This window comes from Bactrocera neohumeralis, unplaced genomic scaffold, assembly GCF_024586455.1.
Source record: "Bactrocera neohumeralis isolate Rockhampton unplaced genomic scaffold, APGP_CSIRO_Bneo_wtdbg2-racon-allhic-juicebox.fasta_v2 ctg2658, whole genome shotgun sequence".
NCBI lineage: Eukaryota > Metazoa > Arthropoda > Insecta > Diptera > Tephritidae > Bactrocera > Bactrocera neohumeralis.
The window spans coordinates 8,847-18,684 of record NW_026090273.1 but is presented as its reverse complement, the minus strand read 5'-3'; the positions used below and the strand labels follow the sequence as shown (position 1 = coordinate 18,684).

Genomic DNA, 9,838 nt, shown 5'->3' with positions numbered 1-9,838 from the left:
TAAAAGATGATGGAGACCGCTCAGCCGCAGCCGCAGGAGGAGCAGCAGCAGCAGCAGCAGCAGCCGTCGAGAACGGTAGTGAATCCTCTCGAGGCCGGCGTCGGCAGCCACAGGGCAAACCAACGCGACGCCGTCTTTTGCGAAAGGGAAAATGCTGCGGAGCTTCAGCAGAGCCCTTCCGCCTCTGACACTGCCGCCGCGACAAAAGAAAACGAATGGCTATCGCCTACCCAACTTATGGTGGACCCGCAGGCAATGGCAGTCACTTCCAACTCTCCCGAAGAAGAGTACCAACGCCTCATGGAGAAGGAGAAGAAGTACGAAGATTGGTCAGAAGATTCTCGACCTGGCGGCGGTCAAGCTAAATGGCACGCGGCCTTTCGACCTTCAAGTGAGGCATCCAAAGGTGCTGATGCGCGTGATTCAAAAGGCTCTCTCGGCCTCGGCGAGGCGTTTATGGAGGGGTGGTGGGACACCACCGACTTTTACTCGCTGCACATCTTTTTCGAGAAGATTCTGCGCGGAGGCATTGAATACTACTTCCCGAACAACGCGATGGACATGGCCAATGTGTATGAAGGCTCGCCTGATTAACCCACAGACGAAGCGGAAGAGCAAGAAGGTTGGGCTCATGCATTATGACCTGGGCAACGACTTCTTTCGGCAGCTGCTTGGCCCCTACATGCAGTACAGTTGTGCCTTTTGGGTGAAGCACAAGAAGGCATGCGCTCACCGAGGCGGACCGCACCGCCATGCAGCAGCAGATGCTCAAAAATAAAACATTCCGCGAGGACGTCGACGGCTTCACCTATGGCTGCAACGACGAGAGCTACTACATCCCCCTCGAGGTGGAAGAAGAAAACGAGAACAGGGAGAGGCAGAGGGACGAAGCGAAAGGAAAGGATGGCGGGACAGCGCGGGCCGACTCTACGCGGTGCCCGTGACGAACCTCGAGGAAGCGCAGGCGACAAAGCTGCGGATGATTGGTGAGAAGCTGCGCCTCCGCCCTGGGATGGAGGTGCTGGACGTGGGCTGCGGCTGGGGCGGCCTCGCGCTCTTTCTCGCTGAGCACTACAAGGTCAAGGTCGTCGGCATCACAATCGCAGAGGAGCAGAAGAAGAACGCGGAGGCCATGACGGCTGCCTACCGCGATGCCGTCACGATTCTAAACATCGACTACCGCGACATCCAAAAGTACTACGCAACGGAGAAGAAGGAGGCGAACAAAAAGTTCGACCGCATCGTCTCCATTGGCATGTTCGAGCACGTCGGGCCGAAGAACTACAAAACGTACTTTGGAGTGATGCGCAGCTTATTGAATGACAACGATCCGCAGGCGGTGCTGCTACTCCACACCATTGGGGGAAAGCGAACGAAGGAGAGTGCGGACCAGTGGTACCTGAAGTACATCTTCCCCGGTGGCTGTCTGCCCTCCATCGCGAACATTGGCAAGAACATCGAGGACACGTTTGTCATGGAGGACCTGCACAACTTTGGCTACTACTACTACCTGACCCTACTCGCCTGGCGAGAGCGCTTTCTTCAGTACTGGAAAGAGAATCACCCGATGTCTGAGAACCTCACACGCAAGCACATTGCAACGTCGACGGCGACGAAGGCGAATGCCCATTTAAACACAAACAGCGAACTCTCTGCTTCTTCCACCGCCGATGGGTTGAGTCCGAGCGGCAGCGTGAACAAAACTGCAGCCACCAATGGCAGCCGAAAGTCGATGGACAAGACGCAAAAGAAGGAACAGGCCGATAGCGAGACGTTCTTTCGCATGTTTTATTATTATTTGAGCAGCAGCGCTGGTGCCTTTAAAGCCCGCGACCTCCAGCTTTGGCAGATCGTCCTCAGCCCCCTCGGCGTTCAAGGCTATCCGGATGTTTACCGTCCATAAATTCTCTTTTTTTTTTTCTATATTTATTATATATCTACACATATATATATAACACACACACTCTTAGATCGATGTTTTTTTTTTTTCATGTACATGAGATGGTAAAAAAAGAAAAAAAAAAACAATGGAACGCGAATAAAAAAAAAGGAGAAGAATAGCATTTGAGTTTTTTTGTGTGTGTGCGCGCGCGTGTGTATTTTTGTTTTTGTGTTAGTTAATTTTTTTTTCTTTTTTTTTCCTTATACAAAACGCTTCATGACGAACAGCAAAAGTGGTTGGTTTGCGTGCGTGTTTTTGTGGTCTTTTTTTTTTAATTCACTTTACTTCTTTTTATTATTATTATTATTATTACTCTTGTAGAGGCGATGCTGCCCTCTTTTTTTTTTGTCCCATTGGGGAGAGACGAATTGGTCCTTTTGTTTGTTTGTTTCTAAAGCACTTCTTTTTCATGCCACTCTTTATTTATTTTTCTTTTTTTTTTTCTTCACCTTTTTTTCTTTATTATTTGTTTTTTTTTTTGTTTTACGGTACTACTGCCCCCATTTTTTTTTCTTTTTCTCCATTTTTTTTTTGTTTTTCTTCTCTCCCTTTTTCTCCCACCGCTTTTCTGTCTCTCTCTCTCTCTTTTCACCCACTCTTTCACTCACTCTATCGTACACGCAGAAACCTCTCCCTCTCACCTTCCTTCCCAACAAAACCACTGCCCTAATGTAACTCACACAGACACACACACACACACACACACATCGGAACTGAAGAAGAAGAAAAAGAAAAGAAAAAAAAGGAGAGAAAAAAAAAAGAAAGGGAGAAAAGAGAGAGAGAAAACAAAAAAAAAGCGAGCGCGCTGTCATTGTGTTTGGCATGAAAGGAGGAAGAAAACGCTCCTTTCTCTCTCCTTTTCTTTCCCGCCCGCTTTCGATTGCCGTGTTCGACTACCCCCTGTGGACTATCTCTTTTTTCTTTCTTTTTGTTTTTTTTTTTTTTTTGTTTATAAATGATAATGATGATGATGGCCATAAGGACAATGACGTTGTTTGTCGTGTCTACAAAATGCATCCTCTCTTTCTCTCTCTCTTTCCTTCTTCTCTTTTTTTCTTTTTTTCTCTCTCCTGTGTGCTTCTAAACAACAACAAAAAACGAACCGTGCATTCAGTGAATCCCAAACGCATCACTTTTTTTTTTTTTTTAATGATTATTCACTCCTCGCCCACAGACACCATCTTTTTTTTTTTTTTTAATTGCCTTCACCTCTCTTTCTTCTTCTTCAAGTTTTCTTTTTCTTTTTTCTTCTTTCAAGTAAACAAAAACACAAAAAAAGAATGGCGGAGCCCCTGTGAAACGCAGCCTCGCCGCGGTGCCCAGCGCGACGACGACGGCGACGGGGAAGAGGTGGTGGTGGTGGTGGAGAAGGCAGTGGTCGAAGCCGCCGGCGCTCCCATTTCTCGTCGCGCGCGTCCACGAGCGGCTGAGCAGCACTGCCGCCGCGGCTGCAGCAAATCAGAGGCGGTGGTGGGAGGAGGCGAGACCGCGAGAGCCCCTCCCCCCCGCCACCACCACCAGCACCTCCTTCTTCTTTTTTTTTTTCTTCTTCTTCTTCTTCTCGCCACGCAGACCCCTCCTCGACCCTCAGCGGCGGTGCCACAAGTGGCGCGTGCGTAGTGCGGTGTGTGGTCCTGTACCATTTCGACTACGATGCCATTACACTCGCGGACCTGACGGGGATCTATTTGAAGGTCTTCACTCGACGGGACGTGGAGAACGCGATGGTCGCGCATTTGCAGAGCGATGAGGTGGCGAGGAGGAGGCCGCGCGGGTGGAGAAGTTTCTCGATGTCAGAGATGTCGCCGCTGCTGCTGCTGCCCTCGCCGCTGCTGCCTCCACCTCCTCGCCGACCAGCAACGGTGAGGAGGTGTGGACCACAAGATGGGCTACACCTATGGCGAGATGCTCTCTCGGCTCTATGAGCAGCTGAATGAAACCAGGAGGGCAGTGCACTCGTCGAGCGCTCCAAGTGCCCGTCCTCCGTCCTTGAAAAGATTGGCAAGAAGAAAACTGTGATCAGCAACTTTGGTCCTTCGCGCATCTGTGAGGCCATCCACCGCCCCACGGAGGATGTGAAGGACTTCATCGAGAAGGAGCTGGCGATCCGCGGCAACCTCGATAGCAACAACGCTCATTCTCAAATACCAGACGAACAAGGCCACCGGACTTTGAGTGCATCTTTATTCGCTACTTCGATGAATATGTCAAGTGCAATTCATGCCACCGCATCGACACAACCCTCACCAAAGATGGTGTCCGGCTGGAGCTGCGGTGCAACTGGTGCACCGCCACGTGGACAGTCACCACAACGGGGACGGCGACATACCAGGCACTCGTGGAGAAGCGCTCGAACAGAGGGCGGCCGCTGCTATGACACTTTAAGGTCTTTTGTTTGTTTTGTTTTCCTTTTCTTTTGTTTTTTTGCAGGTGTGTTTCCCTTTGTCATTTCTCTTCTCTTGTCTTCTTTTTTTTTTCTGTCTCCCTCACGGCGTTGCGACGTTTTGCTCCCTCTTTTTTTTTTTTTTTTTTTTGCACTGTCTGTGCACATTTTGTTATCCCCTTTTTTTCACTTTTTTCTCTTCTTTAGTCTGGACGGGAAGGTGGGAGTGTGTGAGGGAGGGACGAAGGAGGAGGAGGAAAGAAAAAAGAAAGAAGAAAACAAGAGAAGAAGACGGCGTTTCACTCTGCTTTAAATACCCTCGCTGCGTTTTTTTTTTTCTTTTCTTCCTTGTCTAAGTGTTGTGTGTGTTGGTGTTATTTTCTTTTTTTTTTTTGTCTTATTCCCCCTTCTATGCGAGTGAGACAGAGAGAGAGAGTTGAAAGAGAGGAAAGAAAAGAAATCGCTAGAGAGAGAGAGAGAGAGAGCGGAAGGGCGCTGGTTGCTTTGCGTGTCCTAAGCGATGTCCGCGCCTGAAAGAAGGAAAAAGAGAAGAGAGAGAGAAAGGAAAGAAAGAAAACAAACAAAAGAGAATAGATATCCTTTTCCCCTCTCCCCCTCCCCTTCTCTTTCTCTTTCTCTCTCTTTTTCTTTTTCTTCTTGTGATTGTTGTTGTTTTGCCTCAAAAAGATCACTCATATTTCTTTTTCTCTTTTAACAGTTTACTTAAATATCACTTTTTCTCTAACGACCTTTCCATCGCTGGTAAATCGAGAACGAACCAAAATACTTAAAAAAAAAAAAGAAGAATGCAGAACCACCCAATCAGCAGACAGCGAAAAAGGAAGGACGGATGGAACGCGGAGGCGCACAAAGGTGTCTCTCCCCTTCCTTTGTGTTACGTTGTCTTTGTTTGGTTGAGGCTGAGTTTGAGTTGAGAGACATACGAAGAAAAAGAGATGAGCGGCTTCTCGACTTTATTTTTTGAAGAAAAAAAGTCTTTTTGTTGTTGCCATCGACTCTTCTTTTTTTTTTTTTTGTGCCTTGAGGCGGCATGGTCCCGTCCTTTGTCTTTTCTCTCTCCGTCTTTCTCTCTCTTTCCATTTGGACATCGTTGTTGACATCCAAGTGAGGCGTGCACCTTCTGATACCAAAGAGAGAGAGAGACAAAGAAAAGAAGCTTTTTTTTTTCTTCTTTTTTTTTTAGAATCATCCTTTAAACAAAAAAAAAGAAGAGAAAAAAAAGGAGGAAAGCCATTTGCGTGATGCTCCGTCGCTCGAGAGAAAAAACTCGGAGTAAACTGCTGGCACCGCCGGTCTCGGAGAGATTTCGATGCGCGAAACCGCAATGGTCAGTTTCTCAACGTCCTTGCGGAGGGAGAGAGAGCCACACTCAAAGAGGCAATGGCAGTGGCAGTGGAGGCAATGGAGGCAGTGGTGAGGTTCGACTGCACGCTGCCGCCTTCTTTCTCGCCCGAGACGCGAAACACTTTCTTCTTCAGTCGCTCGGGTCTGCCAAAGTCTCGCAGCTCTTTTTGGAACCGCGCGCTGCGAGCAGACCTCTATGATGAGCTGTTGAAGCTGCCGCTGCGGTTTGCCCTCCACGACTTCGTGGTCCTGCAGGCACACCTCGCCAACCATCTCTCCACCCGCGCCTACATCGCTTCGCTTGACTCCTCCTGGCGGTGCGAAGGGCGACGCACTCGAAAGCTCTCGACGGTCTCTACAAATGGAATTCGAAATCAGAAAAAAACACAAAACAGAGCCGCGATGGTGGCGACGGTGAAGAAGAAAAAAGAGAAGCCGCCACATTCATTTTATGCAGTCGCCGGCCGTGTCTCTTCGTGTTGGCTACGCGCCGCCCTTAGTGTGTGTTTTAGACCCCCTCGATGTCCTTCCCTTCTTTGTCCACCGCAGCAGCAATGGCCAAAGCCAAGGACACTCCAGCTGAAGAGCGAAATTTAATGCCGGCGTTTGTGCTAAGAGATTGAGAACAGCGTCGAGGCGATTTGTTTCGTTTTGAGGAGGAGAGCTGATGAAAATTTTCCAACAAGAAGATCTTTGTGCGAAGTCATTGCGTGTATGTTTACAATGTTGGGAAGGATGGGCAAGAGAGCTGCACCACTGGCTGCTCGACTAGGGTTTTAAACGCGAGGAGAGAGAGGAGAGAGAGAGAGAGAGAAATAATATAAATAAAAGAAAGAGATAAAAGAAATAAAGAAAAAGAGAGAGACAGTGAAGCCTGTCCCTTCTTTCTTTTTTTTTTTTTTTTGTTGTTCTTTTTTTTTTTTTTTCTCTGCGATCCTTGTGTGATGGCATTCCTGTCATCTTTTCTTTTTTTTTTAAATTAATGTTCCCCCTTTTTTTTTTCTGAATGCGTGTTTTTTTTTTTGCCTCTGTTTCATCTCTGTTTGCTGTTGTTTTTTGTTAATCTCGCAGTGTGTTGTACCTGCGTTCGTGTGTGTGTGTCTGTGCCTTGTGACACGCTGCAGCGTCTTTGGATGGCATGTCTGGTTCTTATCCAAAAAACACACACACACGAAAAAAAAAAAAAAGAATTTCTTTGGTGATGCGCGCGGCTTCCATTGAATTGCATGAAAGACGTTGAGCCTCGGACTTTTTTTTTACTCGTGGAGAAAAAGGAGAAAAAAGGGGAAAAGGGAAGAAAATAAAGAAATGGGAGAAATTTTCCTTCTTCTTCCTTGCCACCCACGACCAAAAATTCTCTGTCCGATAGGTTCAAGAAAAAAAGAACAACAACAAAGAAAGATTTGATTCATTGTTTACTCTCTTTCTCTTTCTCCCTTATATATATATATTTTTTTTTTTTTTTTTTGCACTCGACCAGCTCCGTAGAAACTTCTCCACTCTCTCCTTTCGTTACACATCTGCAGAACACACAACAAACTTCAGAAAGAGAAAAAAAGAAAAAAAAAAAAAAAATTTTCCGGAAACTCCGCCCTCTCTCTTCTGGACCACATTCACTATAGTGTCACACACACACAGAGAGAGAGAAAGGTGGATTCTGTTTTCTGTTCCCCCTTTCTTCCATTCTTTCTTTCTCTTCTCCCGGTGTTGTTGCTTTTGCTGTTTTTTTTCCTCTCTCTTTCTTTTTTTTTTTTTCATTGTTTCTTTTTTCCGCTTTCTTTTTTTTGCTTTCTCAGTGTGTGTGTGTGTTTTGGCTCTCTCTCCTAGAGAGATTCAGTCCTTTTCAACTTTTTTTTTTTCTCTTTGCAGGGCGAAATTTTTTCACACGTGAAAAAGTGAAATTGTAAATTCTCTTCTTTTTTTTTTTTTAATCTGTTTTTCCCCAAAAAGCATTTTTTTTCTCTCTCTCTCTCTCTCCCACCCATCCTTTCTCCCCTTTTCCTCCTTTCTCCAATACCAGAGAGAGTTTTAGGTGCTTTCTCTCTCTTTTTTCTTTTTTTTCTTTTTCTCTTTTTCTTTCTTTTTTTTCACTGGACGCAGACTTGCCAAACAAAACTTTTTAAAAAGTCTCTCTGGATTTTTTTTTTTTTTTTTTTTGGGTTCAACTTGTGTGGTCGTTTTTTCCGTTTTTTTTTTTTTTTTTTTTTTTTTTTTTTTCTTTTTTCTCTCTTTTTTTTTTTTTTGGTGTCTCAAGAAAAAACGTGAAAAGAAAAAACAAAAGACCCATTGTTCTTGTTGTTGTTGCTTTTCTTCTACTTCTCTCCTTTCTCTCCACGAAAAGAACTTTTTTTTTTTTTTTTTGTCTTCCTTATCTTTTGGAAAGAAAAAAGAGAGAGAGAGACAGAATTCAGGCAGAACACAACGAGAGCTTTGTACTCATCAACGGCAAAAAAAAAAAAAAAGAGAAAACAAAAAGAGAGAGATCTCTTTTTATCCTCTCTCCCGCTCTTTTTTGTTGCTCTGTCCTCCTGCTTTTTTTTTGCATTTTGTCTTCTCTCAAAAGGAGGAAAGGAGAAAAGCAAAAGAGAGTCTTTTTTTGCTCTTTGTTCAAAACGTTCCAGCGATGATCAAGTTTTTTTTTTAATGATGAATTGAAAAAAAAAAAAAAAAACACACATGTTCCAAAATGTTTCCCACGGCTTTTGTTTTGTGTGTGTCTCTTTTTTTTCTCGATGTCTGACGACGTCAGACTTTTTTCGGACTTTATAAATGGAAAAAAGAGAAAAAGAAGAGAGAAGAAAAGCCGTGGCAAGCGCGTCCCCCCTTTCAAATTTCTTGCGAGCCCATCGTGAAAAAAGGAGAGAGAGAGACACAGACTCGCCTGAAAAGAAAAGAGAAGTGATTTCTTCACCTTTTTGAGAGCAAAGAAAAAAAAAAAGGGGTGGTTCTCACAAGTCGCGGTGCTTCTCTCTTCTGCACTGCCTTTGGGTCTCCATTCAAGACACACAGACAACACGCAAAAGAAAAAAAAAAGAAAAAACGGGATTTGAGGCCTAGAGAGAATGACTTATTTTCAAGCGAAGTGCTGAGAGCGATGCCATTTTCTCTCCTCCCCACCTCTCCTTTCTCTCCTTTTTTCTTTTTTTTTTCTTTCTTTCTCGACTCCAGCACCACTCATTCACACACACACACCATACTGAAGCGCGGCTCAAAAGACAGCAATGATGGTAATATTAATGGTAATAATAATGGTGGTAATAATAATAATAATAAGAGAGAGTGGTGGTGGTGGACACTTTTTTTTGGAGCGATGGAAGCGAAGAGTGGCAAAATCTGCCGCTCCTGCAGTTAACTCAAAAAAAGAGCGATTTTTCTTCAACAAAGAAAAGATGGAATGAAAAGGATGAAAAGAAAAAGAAGGATGAGAAAATGAGAGGAAAAAAAAAGAAAATATATATATATATATTATTTTTCTCGAGAGAAAAACAATGAAAAGCCGCAACGGCAGCGACGTGGTGCGGATGCTCAATGGGAGTCGTCGTTCCCTCCTCCTATGCGGCCGTGAAAAAGCATGAAAAAAAAAAATTGAGCAAATCAACAAGAGTGACATGTATTTTTTCTTCTTTCTCTTTTTTTCTCTTTTTTTCTTTCTTTCTTTTTTTGTGTTTTTTTTTTTTGTGTGTGTGTACGGCAAAGGTCACTGTGTCCCGGCGAACTCGCTCTCTTTTTTCAATTCTCACCAAGCAAAAAAGGACTCGCTTTCTCTTTCTCTTTTTTTTTTTTTTCTCCTCTTTTTTCTTTTCATTCGCAGCTAAAATAATTTCTCTCTGTTTGTCTTCTCTTTTTTTCTCTCTCTCTCTCTTTTTTTTCATTGTGTTTTTTTTTCTTTGAGAGAAAGAAAGACCTGATTTCACTTCTTTTTTCTCTCTCTCTCTCTCTCTTTCTCTTTTTCCTTTTCCTGACACACAACACACACACACACACACACAAGAAAAAAAGAATGAAAAAAAAAAAAAAAAAGAGGGAAAAAAAATTTCTCCCTCGCAAAGAAAAAAGTCTTGGAGCAAATAGGGAGTTGAGCTGCAGCGCAAAAGAAAGAAAAAAAGAAAAAAAAAGAAATATGAGATGAACATTTTTTTTTTCTTTTT

At 44.2% G+C, this 9,838-nt stretch overlaps 1 pseudogene; it reads left to right on the top strand.

The window, feature by feature from the left end:
* The first annotated feature begins 215 nt into the window (after positions 1 to 215).
* On the top strand, positions 216 to 1,903 carry LOC126766851 (cyclopropane-fatty-acyl-phospholipid synthase-like; annotated as a pseudogene).
* Positions 1,904 to 9,838: the final 7,935 nt, after the last annotated feature.